At 42.3% G+C, this 16,778-nt stretch overlaps 1 pseudogene; it reads right to left on the reverse strand.

The window, feature by feature from the left end:
• The window catches only part of LOC115082387, a 96,815-nt pseudogene that overhangs the window by 49,712 nt on the left and 30,325 nt on the right, over positions 1-16,778 (reverse strand).

Raw genomic sequence — 16,778 nt, forward strand, 5'->3', positions numbered from 1 at the left:
CGCTCTCAAACGTTTGTCACCCTGTCTTTTCTTCCTTACCTTTGCAAAGGCATACAGCTGCTCTGTGATGACGTGGGGTCACAAAACTCAGCCTGGCAGTGCTGTGAGTGGACAGGACATTTTCATCGACTGTAACTTTTTCTTCACAAAACTTCCAAGGACAATTAAGATCTGCACAAAGTTTGTGGAAGACTTCGACTATCCTCACACCTATGATCTCTTCAATGTCAGCCACAGAAGAGTTGATCTTGTGGAGCAGAACCTTTGGGGGATGCACTGTGCCACCAGATTTATCCACCGCCAGGAGGACATCAAGGTTGAAAGGCGGCTCAGAGGGCTGCAAACTCACAATCTGTATATCATTTCGGCGCACGCCCAAGATGTTCCTTAAAGCCCTCTGGAAATTGCGCCAATAGTCTCCAATAAATTCTTCGGGTGTGAGGTTCGCAAAGCGTATAGCAATGCTATGGTTCAGTATCTCCTGTGTGATTTGCCTTATATGAACCATGATGTCTGCAGCAGAAGTAAACCTTCCATCTGTCACGGTGACATTCAGCAGGTAGTGACCTACATCTAGTCTTTTGTGTGCTATCAACTTGCCACCTGTGCTTGACACAGAGAAAAGGTTTTCCATCTTGGGATCCAGACTGTATATTAAAGTATCATAGACATCCTGATCTGTTGCGTGGATCTTCCCGATGACGCCACCCGAGTACTCTTCTCCAAAAGTTGTAATGAATATTTCTAATGGCAGGATAGCAGGAGGGTAAATGCTCTCCTCAATAACTCGGATGTCAATGTACGTCAGAGAGGACAACTGAGGTTTTCCATTGTCTGATACCTAACGAAAGAGCAGAGAAATGCACTAAGTTTCTGCATTGCACCTCCATTTGAAAATCATCTATAAAGTCTTCCTTTTTTCCCCCCACAGGAAAATTTTCATTTCAGGTTTGTGTAAGTTACTAAGTTAGATGATGTTCATAAATGACATTCCTAAAAATCATAGTGAGGCATAAGCAGCTCATAATAATCTGAAGATATTTATTATTCAAGTCATGGCAAGTTGTGCGTGGCCTTAAAATGATTTTTATGTATGTTTTTGATGTACCCCATTACAAACTGTGGCTTGACAGGATATACAGTTTTAAATGAAATACTTTCATACTGCATAATAAAGAGAGCAAGTAATTTGTTTACCACAGCAATGTGTTAAACTTAATAAGCTTTCTTTTAAAGGGACATATCACTGTGCAGTTTTCAATAAAACATGCGACAGCTGCAAATTAAGACACTATAGTTTTTTCCGTCTACAGAACACAGTTGATACAGAAAGCACAATACATACCTTGCTCTTTGTAATAATTTTTGAGGTGAATTTTAAGACCAGTGCGTGTTTGCCAGCTCATGCACATGGACACAGCAGTTTTATAACTTATGTGGATAAATGCGTGCCTGTTATAAAATCAGCTATACATGCGTATTTTATACTACACGCTCATGCACAAATGCCACCTCAATCACATAAGTGGGGCGACACAAGTTACTTGTTTCCCCAGGTTGCTCCAGTAAAGGAGAGGGACTTCCTAAACCCCCTAGCTAACTTGCCTCCCTTTTACCCTATTAGCCCCGACCCTTAAAACCCCGCTGACTAGCCTAGTTTTTGTTATTTTATTACTTGCACTCCGTCCATAGCAGAAGCAAAAATCACACAGTAGGGGACCCCGGCTCGCGCTTCTGTGCATAAATATCTACGCACAGACTTCATGCTACAGATTCGGCCCGCGCACGCCCCACCCAGACCCCTTCCCCTTTTTTGAACTTTTTGATTTGTGTGCGTACCAGGAGATACGCGAGCACTCGCGTGGTTTTTAAAATCTGTGCGGTGCATGCCAGATTGGGTCATTCATGCTGTCCCCCGGCTTTGGCGCACATAGCACTTTTAAAACCTGCCAGTTTTCATATTTTAAAATCCACGGCTTTTAATCTGTTCATTTAAATTCCTAATTTCAACATGCTTTCATATTTTTGAAAAGTATAAGGAATGTATTGCCTGGAATGTTCAGAAACGGCGGGATATGAGCTGGAATGAATAACTAAAACCGTGGTAGAATTCAAGAGCGCTTGGGACAGACACAAAGGGGCTTTGGTGGAAAAGGAAAGGAGAGAGAAGGCCAGAGAATGAGTTAGGCCCTGTGCAAGCAAAAAGGCAGGCAGGCAGGCTCAAAGACACACTGGGTAGACGACATGGCCAACATCTCCTATGTTTCTGTGCTAAACAAGAAACAGAATACAGACTGAAACAAACTCACAATGGGGGTAATTTTCAAAAGGAGTTACGCGCATAAATGTAACTACTATTGTAGCAATTTTCAAACGCTATTTACTCACGTAAAGTGCATTTATGTGAGTAAATCCTATGGACAATTCAATGGCATATATTGTAGCAATTTTCAAAAACCCACTTACTCGAGTAAAGTGCATTTACTCGAATAAAGCCCAGTTTTACTCAAGTAAATGCTTTTAAAAATCAGGCCCAATATGTTTGACTCACAGCTGGAACAGCATCCCTTCAACTAACACTAAACTTTGGGCAGACAATTTGTTAAACAGAACTAAAGGTTCAAGCAGAACGTATCAGGTTCACCTCCCTATGTGAAATACAATCTTTCATTTTAGCACACAGATTTGGGAAGTTCTCTTTTGTGTGCTAATATGGCATAAGCTCTTAAATTCTCAGGAATATGCTCTGCATATAATACCAAGAAAAAAGGCTTTGGTTAAACTCAATTAATGAGGCTCTTTGCATTCAGAAAATGCCAAGAAATTTCCTAAGGAACACAGAAATAACTTGTTCACAAAGTATTTTGGTATATTGGCAACTTATTGTTATGACTTCCACGTTAACGTGCAAATAAGAGAATTTAGACAGCAGATGGCAATGGTGCGTCAAGTATCTACCAAGTCAAAATGACCCATTATCCTATGCATCCAACTATCTGCAAAGAAATATACTTTTGAGGAACACACAAAACCTTAATCAAATCCATAGGAATCAGGTTAAGAAAAATAATTCACAGCAATTTTAGCACAAAAAGCCTCCTTATCATGAAGGACATCAAAACTATTCTTTGGGACAGCAAGCGGAAAAGGAAGAAGGAAAAAGTCGCCCTCTCTCACCCTAAATTATTTTGTAATTAGTTTGCTTTCTTTTTTCTATACACCACAATTCATACACCACAGCTGAAGCAAACATCTACCAATCAACAGGGAAAGAGAGAGAGAACAGGAAGTAAGGATGTGGCCAACAGAAAAACTGTGTGGAGAATAAAACTGTAGTTGGCTTTTATGCCATGATGACAACAATATTCAAACCATGGAGCACTTGCAAACATGGGGGGGATGTCTATTGACATGGGAAGTTTACATCTACCATGAGTAAAATCTGATAATAAATTCTAAACTGGGAACTAGAAAAAGAAATAATTTGTTCACATATAAATGGAGAAGAAAACACAAAGTATCTTTGCAGTGTAATACAGATATCTAGCCACTTTGGTAACATGAACTGAGAAAACGAAAACATTTATCTTGCTGCTTTAGTCTAGGAAAAGACTACATAGAAACATAGAACATAAGGGCACAAAGATCAACTGGCCCATCCAGTCCACAATGTCCAGGATATATCCCAGCTACCTCTAAGATACCACACTTTGGGCCAGATTTTAAGATTTACAAGCGGGCGTAGATTTGTGCACGCAACCCGGTGCGCACAAATCTACGCCCGATTTTATAACATGCGCGCACAGCCGCACGCATGTTAAAAATCCGGGGTCGGTGCGAGCAAGGGGGGTGCACACTTGTGCACGCCGAGCCCTAGGGGAGCCCTATGGCTTTCCCTGTTCCCTCATAGGCCGCCACGAAATCGGAACGTTCCTTTCGCCCCCCCCCCCCCGCACCTTTCCCTCCCTTCCCCTATCTAACCCGCCCCCCCAGCCCTACCTAAATCCCCCCCCTACCTTTATTATTTAAGTTGCGCCTGCCTCTGGACAGGCGCAGGTTGTGCACGCCGGCCGAGTGCTGGTGTGCGATTCCCCGGCCTAGCAGGCCTTCAGAGGCCTCTGGCCACACACCCGCCCCAGCCCCGGACCGCCCATTCCCCACCCCTTTTTTCAAGGCCTGGGACATAAGCGTGTCCTGGACCTTGCATGCATCGCCGAGCCTATGCAAAATAGGTTCGGCGTGCGCAGGAGCGGGTTTTCGGGGTTACACGTGTATATTACATCTGCATTTATTAATCTGCCCCTTTATTCATAGAGACAGATGACTAAAACTATTCCCCTCCCCCCCTTTTATAAAGAGATAGGCCATGATCCCTTTATATTTCACTCACCAAGAAGCTTCCCTCCCCATATCCAAACATATGGTCCAATAACACTAGTGTGGCTCAAGTGCTCTAGCACCAACCTAACCACTATACTGACCAGGTCCAACAAGAAGCATGTGTAACCCTGCCAGACAAACTTGGCTACCTGAGTGCCTGTATTTCTACTAGAATTTCTTACTATACTTGCAGCCTGCCAGAGAGACCCGGCTGCTAATTAAGTCCTATCCTCAGAGCCTGCCAGAGAGACCTGGTTACGTGAGCACTTGTGCTTCCGTTAGGACTTCTAGTTCTAGGCATTGCTTGCTGCCTGTCAGACTAACCTGCTCATTTATTTGGAAAGATTTCCATTACAGTAAACTTTGATGATAAATCACAAAATATAGCTTACATAGGTCAAGCGCAATACAGTCATCACAAATAAGCTTGAATGGGGCACGTGCATTTTTTTTAAATTATGGCTCAGAAAATGTAAATTCTGCAAACACGAAGCGATGTACTATTTAAACTAAGATATCAGCCTCTGAGGGGGCACCCAACAATGCAAATGTTACATCAGAATACAAATCTAAAATAGTCAGAACTGGAAAGGGATTTTGGAATGTGCTGCAGACAGACTGAAAGCGCATTCTTCGTACCTCAACGTGTAGCAGATACTGATCCTGTACTTTAACGGTTTAAAGCAACCAACGCTGTCAGCACGCCTTGCTGGTTGATCTGAAAAGCAGTCTCCTCATTTCCTCCCACAATGCTGAAGATGAAAGGGGGGCCATTGTGCGAAGAATCCTTGTCGGTCACCACCAGTTGCAGCACACTAAAGCCAAGCGGCTTGTTTTCCTGAAAAATAACGAGGAACCGCTGCATAACCTTGCATTTATTGTTTATGACTTCTGAGCTTGGGCAGTGTAAGAGAAGGGTGCCTTCCATGACATGGTGATGGTCAGGACATTTCCTGGTAGAGTACCTTAGAAAGCCTGCCCTTCACTTGACCTAACGCGGGGGAGGGGGAACGCCTTGGAGTTTTCTCTCTGCCCAGAGAGCAGCTGGTCAGATTGCTTGTAACCTAATCCAACATATCAATACAAATCAAGGAAAACAAGACAGTAAGAGCTTTCCCAGTATTTTAATTAGAACTCCTGCACTGTTCATAGTCATTTATAACATCTTTTTACCTCGAGCAACTCAAGGAATGGGAAAACTGTTTATTAGTTCACACTTCTAGATACACATGAACGTTTTAATTGCGCCTGAAGAATCAAAGTGTTTTTCTCAAGGAAGGAAAAAGGCATAAATTACCTACCCTCGGAGAGGCAAGTGAAATGTTTATTTTCTTTCTGGTCTTATTTTGAGTCATGAACATTCATTAAACAGCTATCCCATCCAGTTTCAAATATGCATCAATCCTCTGATATTTATCAGTGAGGAGGATGAAAAAATATTCAGGAGTTGTATGACGACTATTCTAATGGTCCACAAGAGAATCTAATTTAGCATATCCTACTTGTGACTGCAAACACAGAATTCAATTTTCAGTTGTGGACGAGTATCCTACCTAGGCAGCCTGATTTTGGCTGCCTTGGTTTAAGCAAAGTTTCAGACGAACCTAGGTAGCTGGGGTTGTGGCTAAAAATTTGCCTTGACATAGGTGGATACAATCAGGCCATTCAGATGTAGGATTGCTATAGCAACGCTTAGGGTTAGCTGTCTAACGTTTGTCCCTCGACCACTGTTCCCACCAAGCTGTGCGTGGCTGCAACAGGTCATGAACCCTGTGCACAAGGCAAACCATCGTGCACGCCCAAGAAATTCTGATATTATTTGCATTACACTGACTCGGGGGCACAAAATCTGAACTCAACTTATAAAATCTGCACAAAAGAAAAAATACTGTGTACACAGCCTTTCAAAAATTAGAGGGAACACTGAGCCCCTGAGCCATATGCTTTTTGAGCTACTAAATTCAAAATTTAGTTTCACTGAAGTGACTTTATGGCAATGCTGAATTGTTATGGGGTTAATTTCAAACAATCTAGCCGGCTAACTTTAAGAGCCAGGCAACTGGATCAGCCCCAAAGTAGTTTCTAATGGGGCTGATCTAGCGCTATACCCTTGAAATTAGGAAGCTACATAGCAACTAAGCATTTCCATACAATTGCTTTAGCGATAAGATTGTTTTTGTTTGTGTCAGGATTTAAACATGAAGGAAAATTTCAGGGACTCTAGATTTTCCCACATAAAGCATTAAACATACATAGTTCCTACACAGCGTAATCGGAAGAGTCACAGAGCTTTGCCACCAAGCAAATGGCATGCAGTACTACTCTATTTACCTTACCTGAATGATAACACTATAGTTTTCTTTGGAGAATACTGGAGGATTGTCATTTATGTCAGATACATCAATGTTGACATTGGTGGTGTTGATCTGGGGAGGATTTCCATTATCTGCAGCTTGAATAGTCAAGGTGTAACCTGAAATCTAATTTTAAAAAACACAATCGTACATCAATTATTTGAAAAGCTGAAAACCTGTATAAAGCAGATACCAACATCACAACTCTAAAATACAGTACAGTATATATTAAAGAAAAATGATTTTGCTTCAAAACATGGTCTCATGTAACAAATATCTGCTTGGTAAATGCTGATCATGGTTGGAAAATGTTGACTTTTGAAATGTTTCAAGTCTGAATGCAAACCATACATACACATGCTCCACAAAACCTATTGCACTAAGTTCCTGAATTATACTCAAAAAATAAAAATAAAAAATTGGGGGGGGGGGAGGGGGGGAATAATTTTATAACAGACATAAATTTGCAGGCTGTTATGCATCCAAGTTACACCAATTTTCAAAAGTGAACTTGTGTATTATTCCAGCAAATCTACATGCCCACAAAACTACAGGCACAAATTATCTCAGCATAACTACATGCGCAACTACACCTATTAGTGCACCGAGTTGTGCTGAGAGAATTTAGGAGGCATGACTTTTGAAATCAGAAACCAGGCCAGACTCTACCTCCTAGAATCTCTCCCCCAAATTCCTGCCCAGACTCCACCCCTGGAATCTCTCTCCCAAATCCCCATCCAGACTTCACCACCTGGAATGTCACTTCTGAATCCCACCCAGATTCCACCCCCTGGAATACCTCTCTCCTTTGCATGCAAAAGCATACACAATGGGCCGACCAATATCATCGCGTAAAAAACGTGCGTTCAAACTGGGCGCACATTTTTTTGAACGCGCACACAGCCCCCTCCTCCTGGGCGCTCGATGCAATAGGCAAATGAGCAGCTGCGCTAAAAGGGAACGCGCATGGATATTTTGTGCATCCCTAGTGCTCTGCCACTGGTGCCCAGGAGCCGTGGCGGTCTCTTCCACAATAGCCTGGCCAGAGCTCCCCCCCTTCCCCCCCTCCCGGCAGGACTGTTTCCCAATAGGTCCTTTTCACTGATACTTGTCAATGAAAAGGACCAATCCCCTTTCAGGACAGCCTTCTGAAAGAGGACATGTAAGATTGAATGGGAGCAACTGGCAGTAAGTGAAGGAGTAAATAAAGTATTATTTAAGTGCCCGACACCTAATATTTTATTCACTCCTTGAATTGGGCCAGAACTTGGAGATGCTGCTTTCTGTGGTTCCTCCTACTGTATCACAACCTTACTAATAGGAGGAACCACAGAAACCAGAATATTTTGGTTTTTTTTCATGAGCCCTTCAGCGTGGCATGCTTTAAGGCCTACTCCTGGGCAGGCGTTAAATTTGTCGTGTTAAAATGGGCACTTTGGCCATGCGGCAAGTTTTGGCATTGCAGGGTAACAGCTAATAGCCCTCATCTACGAGGAATTTGCATGCGATGAGTGCTATTAGATACGCGCTCGACTGCACGTGTGTTTTCGTTGTGCTAAGCCCTGTATTGCAATCGGGGGGTAAGTCTAGCACATCCAAAACACACGTCCAACCACATGTTAAGCTGTGCGCTGACCTGAGCTCCCGATATTGCATTGGATGCTCAGGTAAAGCACTACTTTACCTGCAGAAGTCTCTTTGAAAATTATGTTCCCTATGGCAAACTAGCAAGTAATACAGGATGACGTACCTTTTCTCTGTCTAAAAGCTTTGCCACTTTTATTTCACCTCGTACCGGGTCAATAGTAAAGGGGCTTCCCCTGGTTGCCATCTGTGATGGAGTAACGAATGTGGTTGTTGGACCGGTCCATCAGCATCTTCAGCCATAACCTAGGTAAAAGTGATTTCCTCATTTAATGGCCATCGAGATAGGAACTGTCAAACTTTCAACGTCTCATCCCAACAGCGGGCACAGTTGTTTGAGATCTCGCATATTACATGCATCCTCACGGGTAAATCAGGACTTCTGGAAATGTTTTACTTCAAAAATTAGGGGTAAAAGCCCCCAAAATTCAGAGGGTTGAAGGACCCGACTCAAACATGGCTGTCCTTTGAAAATGTATAGTGTTCTAATTGTAGCTTCAAAAATACATTCTCTGAATATAATTTTAAATAGTAGCTGAATATAAAAAAAAATATGAATACCATGAAATACACCAATTCCTCTGGAACATAAACGTTAACATAACACACACAAGATACTATACATTCGGACAGCCCCCTCAGACCCAGAATCTGCATACAAAACATTTTGAAACAAAGCCTCTGGCTAAATTTCTCAGTCTACTTTAAAGCGACTACAGACGTCGCGAATGATGTGCAGCAACTAGAACGAGAGAGTACATCAAACAGGGAGGAAAAGAATGAAATAATGCATACTGTAATGACTGACGGTCCCAAGCACAGCGTCCTTCAATGATTACGGAGGTGTAGGTTGTTGCTGGCTGAATACAGGCATGTTGTCATTAATATCAGTCACATTGATATTCACATTGCAACATCGCCTAAGGGACGGTGTCCCCCCATCATTGGCCTCCACTGTCAAATAATATTCATGGGAGCTTTCATAGTCCAGGTTTTGAATTATAAACATTACACCTAGAAAGGAGGAGGAGGTTGAGGAAAGTAGAAGAACAATATTATTAGAAAAGACAATAATGATGGCAGCCGCGGCAAACGTCTGCCTGGCTCACCCCCTCCCCCTACACATGAACTTACAGTGAATGAAATCTAAGACACAAACTGAGTGCATACAAGAATTATGAATTGGAAGTATAGGCTGCAGTTTATTATCAAAACAGATATTAACAACTCCTACCCCGAGCCGTGGTATAGGGAACAACAGGGCTATGCCCACCAGTCATGTCACCCGCCATGAAAAATCAAGCAAGGCAGTGATTTTTTGCTCTGGCCCCCTGCTGTGCTTCCAAGCAAAGGGGCCACACTCTGAGGCATATCCCCAAGCCTCACCATTTTGCCTAAAGGCGTCCTCTTGCCAGCTAATGGCTGACCTGGTACCGTGGCAAAAAACCCAAATGGCCAGCCATAAGAAACTTTCCATCGGCCCCGCCCACACTGCAACAATATCAACATACAAAGTACAATGACCTTAGCTGGTTAACACTTAACCCTATCTACTGAAGAAGTGTGTGTTACATATGCAGTCAAGGCTAATAAACACTGCCCCACTACCTAATGAAAAAGAAAAACATGCAAATGAGGTAAGTTAGCCAAGAAGATTCACATATATGCACACGCATGCCTATACACGCACAACTTTGCTTACACTCGATACAATCATATTACCAAACACATAAAGGGAGACATCTGCCTAACAATTTACCAAATTAATTTCAATTAAGAATAAATGCCTGCCGCGCAGGCCTACTTCTTACAAAAAAAAAAGGCAGGGGGGAGGATGGGAATGTTGAAGGTGAAAAAGAGGACAAGCTTTCCTCCGACATTGACTTTAAAGGGGGTTCTGATGTCTCCATTCCCACTCGCTGACAACATCCGGTGCGACCAGCACCCCTGGATTTTACCATCAGCTCACCAAACCAACGTGCGCCAATAGGGGGGGGAGACAGCTGTGGCCAGCCACGCAGCCCGCAATATCTGCAGCAGGGAAGGGAGAGGATATGACTGGGACGTGGCACCAGGTTACTCAGGGGCTCTGGACCATTTGGCTCGGGCCCATACATTACTGTGTGACATTTGTTCCATTTATTTAATGAACTTCTAACTTCCTTGAAAGTCAACATGTCAGTACTCTTTAAGACATTATCCTCTAACTTCAATACCAGAATGCAATGTCACCTGCATGACTATAGTTCTTCAGCATTTGGATTTGCCTCCATTAAACACAATAGTAAGAGCAAACAAAAACTTCAAACTCAGGTCCCTCTACAACTGTGTATGGTTTGCTGACACCGAACCACATCAAGTCCTCTTCTTTTTTTTTTTTTTTTTTTTTTTTTAGAATATTTTATTTATAAATCAGACAAATGCGAAACGATACAACTTAAATACGTTCAGTGCAGACTCCACTTAAATACAGATAAACAGCACACAAATCAAATAAATACACTGCGCCCAATACTTCCCCCTTGTATTGGATTCATTCATATAAGCCCACAGGCACATCAGTTCTCCTTTCTTAACTCTTTATATTTCCAGTAAGAATCCCAAACTCTTTCTTCCATAAAGCTGAAATGAGTTTTTCCACACAGCAACATCATGTACCTGCTTATCCCATTGGGCAGTAGAAGGCATCGTCTTCCAGTAAGTGGCTATTGTAAAACATGCTGAATAAATTAAATGACAACAAACCAAAAAAGAACCATATGTGTCTTATTACTGTAAATACGAAATAACCAAAAAAGACAATCACTCCAATCTTTTAAAACTGTGTATACCCAAAGTGCTACTACTGATTTAAATTAGATCATTATAATATATATTTTTATGTGATAGAAGCCGCATCAGCAAGCCAGACGACGGCAGTAGGATCTGTCCCGTTCTAAAGAATTCACTTGAGAGACTGCACTGTCCGGGATGAAGCATCTGTTCTGAAATTATTGAAATTTGATTAAATTCGTCTCCTGAAGAAGCGATTTCTCTTCGCGAAACACCGGCCGTTGCCGGGCTGTATTCTTCATCTTACATCAAGAACAGATGATATTATCAAAGTTTAAGCATTTATTGAAATATTGACTTTTCAAACTTGAAAAAATCACGCCGCAGCAAGTGATGAGTAGTCCGGACGGCAAGTGATCCCTACTGCCGTTGTCTGGCTTGCTGATGCGGCTTCTATCACATAAAAATATATATTATAATGATCTAATTTAAATCATAGAAACATAGAAACATAGAAATGACGGCAGAAGAAGACCAAATGGCCCATCCAGTCTGCCCAGCAAGCTTCACACATTTTTTCTCTCATACTTCTGTTTCTCTTAGCTCTTGGTTCTATTTCCCTTCCACCCCCAGCTTAATGTAGAGAGCAGTGATGGAGCTGCATCCAAGTGAAATATCTAGCTTGATTAGTTAGGGGTAGTAGCCGCCGCAATAAGCAAGCTACACCCATGCTTATTTGTTTTACCCAGCCTATGTTATACAGCCCTTATTGGTTGTTTTTCTTCTCCCCTGCCGTTGAAGCAGGGAGCTATGCTGGATACGCGTGAAGTATCAGTCTTCTCCCATGCTGTTGAAGCAGAGAGCCATGCTGGATGTGCATTGAAAGTGAAGTATCAGGCACATTTGGTTTGGGGTAGTAACCGCCGTAACAAGCCAGCTACTCCCCGCTTTGTGAGTGCGAACCCTCTTCTCCCCTGCCTTTGGAGCAGAGAGCTCTGCTGGATGTGTGAAGTATCAGGTTTTCTTCTCCCCTGCCGTTGAATCAGAGAACTATGCTGTATATGCATTGAAAGTGAAGTATCAGACTTATTTGATTTGGGGTAGTAACCGCCGTAACAAGCCAGCTACTCCCCTCTTTGTGAGTGTGAATCCTTTTTTCCACATTTCCTCTTGCTGTTGAAGCTTAGAGTGATGTTGGAGTCACAGTAAGCATGTGTATGTTTATTTAATAAGGGTATTGACTCCAGGCAGTAGCCCTCATTCTGGCGAGTCACCCACTCTTCATTGGCGGCCTCTTGACTTTATGGATCCACAGTGTTTATCCCACGCCCCTTTGAAGTCCTTCACAGTTCTGGTCTTCACCACATCCTCCGGAAGGGCATTCCAGGCATCCACCACCCTCTCCGTGAAGAAATACTTCCTGACATTGGATTTGAATCTTCCTCCCTGGAGCTTCAAATCGTGACCCCTGGTTCTGCTAATTTTTTTCCTACGGAAAAGGTTTGTCGTTGTCTTTTGATCATTAACACCTTTCAAGTATCTGAAAGTCTGTATCATATCACCTCTGCTCCTCCTTTCCTCCAGGGTGTACATATTTAGATTCTTCAATCTCTCCTCGTACGTCATCCGATGAAGATCCTCCACCCTCCTGGTCACCCTTCTCTGTACCGCCTCCATCTTGTCTTTGTCTTTTTGAAGATACGGTCTCCAGAAATGAACACAGTACTCCAGGTGAGGCCTCACCAAGGACCTGTACAAGGGAATAATCACTTCCCTTTTCTTACTCGATATTCCTCTCTCTATGCAGCCCAGCATTCTTCTGGCTTTAGCTATTCCCTTGTCGCATTGTTTCGCCGATTTCAGATCATTAGACACCATCACCCCAAGGTCCCTCTCCTGCTCCGTGCACATCAGCCTTTCCCCGCCCATCGAATACAGTTCATTCGGATTTCCACTCCCCATATGCATGACTTTGCACTTCTTGGCATTGAATCTCAGCTGCCATATCTTCGACCATATCTTCGACCACTCTTCCAGTTTCCTTAGATCTCGTCTCATTCTCTCCACTCCTTCCGGCGTATCCACTCTGTTGCAGATCTTAGTGTCATCCGCAAAAGACAAACCTTACCTTCTATCCCGTCCGCAATGTCGCTCACAAAGATATTGAACAGGACCGGTCCCAACACCGATCCTTGCGGTACACCCATAAAACCGCTCTCTCTTCAGAGAAGGTTCCATTTACCATCACACATTGTCTTCTGTCCGTCAACCAATTTGCAATCCAGGTCACCACCTCGGCACTCACTCCCAAGCTTCTCGTTTTATTCACCAGTATATCAGTAGTAGCACTTTGGGTATACACAGTTTTAAAAGATTGGAGTGATTGAATAAATTAAATGACCACACAGGCACCACTATCTATCAAGTCTCAGCAGAGTCCCCAGCCCCAGTGAACACAATTTAGGATGAAACCACACCCGATGGCACACTATTTGAGAAACCTTTGTCATAATTCTAGTCCAAAATTCTGCTAAAGGCTTGCATGACCACCAAACGTGAAAGTAAAAACCCTCCTTCCCACATCCCCTCCAACACAAGTCAGATGTCTGTGATGAGAAAGCTACAAAGTACATTGGATATCTATATATCCTCCTAATCAGTTTATACATGAGTTCAGTTCTCCTACTACAGACAGAAACTGTGTGTACCTTCTTCCATACAGTCTTCCAATCTTTCTTTCAAATTCTCTCCCAGATCTAAATTTCATTTGTCAATTAAGGCAGTAAGGGGGTCTGTATCTTCATGTCAGGATGATATCAAGGTACAAGGAAGAAATAATTTTGAAACCTATGGCCATGCAAATTAACACCCCTTCTACCCATGTAGGTCCTCTCTTTTCCCATAGGATCACTTCTGTTCTAGTTAAATGCATGTGAATGTCACAGATAATCTCTCTGCCCTCTGCTTCCAGACTAAATTCCTCCTGCAAGTCTTGGAAAGGTATCCACCCGTTTTCGTCCCAGAGTTGTCCCAAGTACTTTAATCCCTGATCCTCCCAATCACAGAGCTCCTTATAAATATGTTAATTGAAATGCTGGGACCCTCTTAATGCCACTAATGGAGCATGGTGGTCTGGTTGTACATGCAGAGCATAAGCCATCTCTTTACTCTGTGTGCCATAATTACACTAGATCTCATTACTTGCCTCATCCATTGTGACTTCAGAGGCTGAAACAACATGAGGCAAATGTATCCCTTCTGCTGATCCTGCCTCTAATGACATCCAGGGCTGCGTAAAATCCCAATTTAACTGTGTTGGCAAGCATGCCAGTCTAGAGGCCCAGTAAAGCCTCCTCCATTTTTAGTATACCATAGAGTACTTAACTTCATCCTGGGAGTTCTGCCTTGCCACATAAACCAACGCATTGGCCCATTTATATCTGCAAAAAAACTTCATGGGTAGGGTAACTGGCATATGATGAAAAGGTACATTGATTTTGGTAATATATTCATTTTCAGAATCCTAGTTCTGCCTGCCTAAGAAACATACAACCCCATCCATTTTTACATGTCCTCCAAGATTTTCCTTCAAATTAGGGCATGATTAGTTTTGTAAATATCCAACCACTGTTTAGGTATGAAAATGCCCAAATATCTGAACCCCAACTCCACTTTAAAAAGAGACATACATTCTGGTATCTAAGAAATCTGGGAGCTGCCTATCAAGAATAATTCAGACTTTTGATAATTAATTTTAAATCTAGATACTGCACTATATTCTGCAACTAGTGGAGCAGTCGAGGGGCCAATTGCAAAATCTGTGTCAGCTCTATTAAAACATCATCAGCATACAAAGATATCTTGTGGGAATGCCCATTAAACGCGAACCCCTGAATATCATCTGCACGAATAACTTGTGCCAGCACTTCTATAGCTAAGTCAAACAGCAGTGGGGACAATGGACACCCCTGCCTTGTCCAATTATATAAAGCTTAGAAAGGTACTCGTTTGTGAGGACACTGGCTGCTGGCCTAGAGTATAAAACTTTAATCTAGCTGATAAACTCCTGATCAAACTCATAAGTTTGCAATACAGCAAACAAAAAATAATAGCTAAGCCTATCAAAGGCCTTTTTGACATCTAAACGCCAGCAGCCCTGGAACCTTATATCTAATTGTTAAAGAGATTATGTGAAAAGCACTTCTAGTATTAGTGTAAGAGTAAAATTCTTTCACAAATCCCGTTTAGTCCTCCTTCACCAAATGTGGTAAAATACCTTCCACTCTAAGCTTTAGCCAAAACCTTTATGTCAGCATTTAGGAGGGATATAGGCCTGTATGACCCTAGATCTAGCTCATCCCTACCTTTCTTATGTATCAAGACTATTGTTGCCTCTGTCAGTCTGTGGAAGGCACTTTCAGATACTCAAGGCATCTGCCATAGGCAGTACCAATTCCATAAAAAACTTTTAGAAGTCCACCTGGAACCCATCAGGTCCTGGACTCTTGCCTCTGGGTAACAACTGGCCATCCTTCAACATTTCTGTCAACAAGATAGTGTCTCTCAGCTACTTATTTTGACCCTCTGTGACCTTAGGAGTTTAACCTTTTGCAAAAATGTGTCTGTTTCCTCCTCAGTACCCCCCTCTTTCCCTGCATACAAAAGTTCATAATAGTTCTTGAATGTATTAAAAATATCCTCCTGATTATTAGAAACCTGCCCACTGCTTTGGTGTATTTTGGAAATTATCATGCTTTGTTGTCTTCGCTTGAGCATACTAGCAAGACGTTTCCCTACCTTGGTACCGTATTCATAAAGTTTTACTGCATATACTGCAATGTCTTCTCTATTTGTTCCACTTGCAGCATCTCTAACTCCCTCCTTTGGGCAATTAACTGTTTCCAAACTTTCCTAGAACAAGTACTTTTATGCATAGTTTCTAATCCTGAAATCTCCTTTATTAGGGAAGCCTCTCTAGCCATTCTGATCTTTTTCTGATGACTTGATAGCTTATGATTTTACCTCTCAGCACTACCTTCAAAGTTTCCCATAGCATAACAGGATTATCATGCTCTGTTGCATGAATTTCTTTGAACTTTACGATTTCCCATTTTATCATCTCTTGAAACTTTATATTATTCAAAACTGAAGGATTGAGCCGCCAGGAACGTGTCGAAGCCAGGGACTGTGACATGTGAGTACCAATTTGATAGGATTGTGATCTGATACACTACAATTCAGCACATCTGTGAAGTAATAGTGTTAAACACCCATTAGGAGCATAAAAACATATCCAGGTGGCTTTCAGAGTGATGGACAGGTATTGCGCGTTGTCCAGATGTCCACCCATTCAAACTAAGCACTAAATATTGAGACCTTTAATAGACTCCATCATTCCTCATACCTTCTCTGATCTATCTTTAACAGGGTCAATGCAAGCATTCCAATCCCTCAGGGATTTGTTTTAATCATATGGTTATAGAAGGGTGTCTGATCGCGATTTGGGCCATTAATATTAACCAATGCAATATTTTGACCGTATAAAGATCCCTCCAGCAGAACAAACCTGCCTTCCGGGTTCTTTATCTCCTTGGCTAATCACATGTGGAACATTTTTGTGAATTAAAA

Source organism: Rhinatrema bivittatum, unplaced genomic scaffold (assembly GCF_901001135.1).
Source record: "Rhinatrema bivittatum unplaced genomic scaffold, aRhiBiv1.1, whole genome shotgun sequence".
Classification (NCBI taxonomy): Eukaryota; Metazoa; Chordata; class Amphibia; order Gymnophiona; family Rhinatrematidae; genus Rhinatrema; species Rhinatrema bivittatum.